Raw genomic sequence first — 2305 nt, 5'->3', positions numbered from 1 at the left:
TGTCAAAAAAGAGTATTGAGTTAAATGACTGTTCATTGCTTGATGGCTATATTTGGGCTTAACAAATTCCTTAGCAATTGAAAATCCAGAGATAGATTATAGGTCTATTTCAGTAGAATACTAAACAGGACCCCAAAATAACTAGTTATCTTGAGAATATGATTATCACAATATATTTGTGTCACAGCAGATGGTTATGCTACAAGAAATGACTAAAACCTATGAAGACAAGTAGCTCCCCCTCTGTGAAAATAAGGACTTCCACTCCTTGTAATCAGTCTTCTACCATTTGTCCAATTCTTTCACCATTCAGCAAGTATCAATAACAGCATGGCATGTGTCTCCTCGGTTTTTGATCAATCTGCAAACACTGTGGTCATAAATTAATGCTGACCAAAGTTATTGGTGAAAGATCTAAATTTCAGAATTTGTCTTTTCTTTTAAGTTATATGTTAGCTCAAGAATAAATGGAAGGCCATCAGTTGGTTTCAAGAAAAATGACAAGTAGCCCATTCCATGAAAATTGCAACCAGTTACAAATCAAAAGTATAATAAAGTCAGAGAAAAAGTCTTATATTGAGTTATGGGAACATCTGTTTAACCAGACAATTTAGTTGTGCTTGTGTACATGACATGCTATCCCCATAATCCTCTGTGCATCATAGATTTTACCTAACTCAAGAAAGCATTTTAGAAATTTAATTATAACCAGAAAGAATTTCCCACACTACTCACTGTCACTCACATATTTTTCACCAGAAATAATTTGGCTACACAGTTGCTGTTATGACACTGTAATAACCATCATAAAGCCTGTCACTTAAGTCAGTCAAGATCTGTTTGCAAAATATAATCAAGTATAATTTCATGATTCAATAAATAGTATATAAATCTGCTATTATTAGTTTTCATTTTCTTTTCAATGCTACCCATTTCCATTTTCTCACTGGTAGTTATTCTGACTATTCAAATGTCATTATTGCCCTTTATTGTTATTCAAATGTAGTTTTATTAAATCCTTGACACCACATATAAGGCTATGCTTCTTCACCAGCAATAATTCCATTTCTGAAGGATAATGGAAGTGACTGCACACAAAATTCTGAGCTCTTACTTTATGTTAATTCTGTTCCTGAAATTGGATTATAATTTAATCGTATTGGAGAAGACCAAAAGGTTTTTATTAGCAGGAAAATATTCCTCCCATTCAGGTATTTGGTTCAAAGACCTGTGAAACCATTACTCCTTCCCATTGATGTGTATAAGACACACTTATTGACCAAATTAAACTCTAAATTTCTTTCGTCAGATGGTATTCATAATTTTTGTGTATTTTTCTCTTAGAAGATAATAAAATCATTAAGAAGTTGAAAGAAAATGTTACAATTCAGTTAAATAAACTTTTAAATATATTTTGTGGTAAATTTACGGAAAATATAATTTAAAAAACACATAACCATAAATATATTGTTGTTGGCTTTAATAAAATACACTGGTTCACAAAAGAAAACTATTTCAGCACCAGGTTATAGCTTTCAAAAACAAATCTACCAAAGATTGCATCAAGTTATATAAAATTAACTGGTGTCTATTAGTGACAAGCAGATTTAAAAATTGTATACTTCTGTTGTAGCTTACCAGCAACTCTTCTATGTGTAGAAACAGAATATTGTCTATTACTATAACCACAGACATGTTTTCTAGCACGAAAACTAATATAAGAGCAGGAGAAATGAAAATATTAGGCATTTCACTCAAGAACTAGAATTCCTGAAGAAGACAAATTTCAAGGTTATTAGGATCTGTTACAGGGTGTATAAAAAAGAGGCAGCATAGCCTGGTATACAGAGTCCAATGGTGATGAATTTGGATGAGGATGGGCAAGAAAGCCGCAATGTTAGAAAATATTTACCTGCCATCTCTGTGAACAGAGGGAGTGCTCTGCTCCATGCTGTGAGGAGTTAAGAAATAAAGGATGTTAGGGGCTTATTGCCCATTGGGAGACAAAGCTAATTATAGGAAACAATTCCAGTGCAATGTAAGCCATCATATAATTAACCACTAGCATATTTATTCCAGATAACAAGAAGTACAGCGATTTAACAAAAGGAATTCAGATCCCATAGCAGCACCTGTGAAAAGCATGACCACATGGACCTTACAGATCTAGATAATAACACCCCAACCATCTTTACCACTCTCAACTCCCAAGAGGTCCCCAGGGAATGAATAACTTGAAAATATAACTTCTATGCTGCTAACCTCTTTTTTCAAATTACCTGTACAAATATTCTCATATATATTT

General features: G+C 33.0%; 1 protein-coding gene across 1 annotated transcript in view; it reads right to left on the bottom strand.

The window, feature by feature from the left end:
• The window catches only part of NCKAP5 (NCK associated protein 5), a 720600-nt gene that overhangs the window by 613463 nt on the left and 104832 nt on the right, over positions 1-2305 (bottom strand). The gene's annotated exons all lie outside the window — the stretch shown is intronic.

Source organism: Pteropus vampyrus, unplaced genomic scaffold (assembly GCF_000151845.1).
Source record: "Pteropus vampyrus isolate Shadow unplaced genomic scaffold, Pvam_2.0 Scaffold17, whole genome shotgun sequence".
In the NCBI taxonomy this organism is placed as follows: domain Eukaryota; kingdom Metazoa; phylum Chordata; class Mammalia; order Chiroptera; family Pteropodidae; genus Pteropus; species Pteropus vampyrus.
Note: the sequence above shows the minus strand (reverse complement) of the source record. Positions and strands in the feature narration are given on the sequence as shown.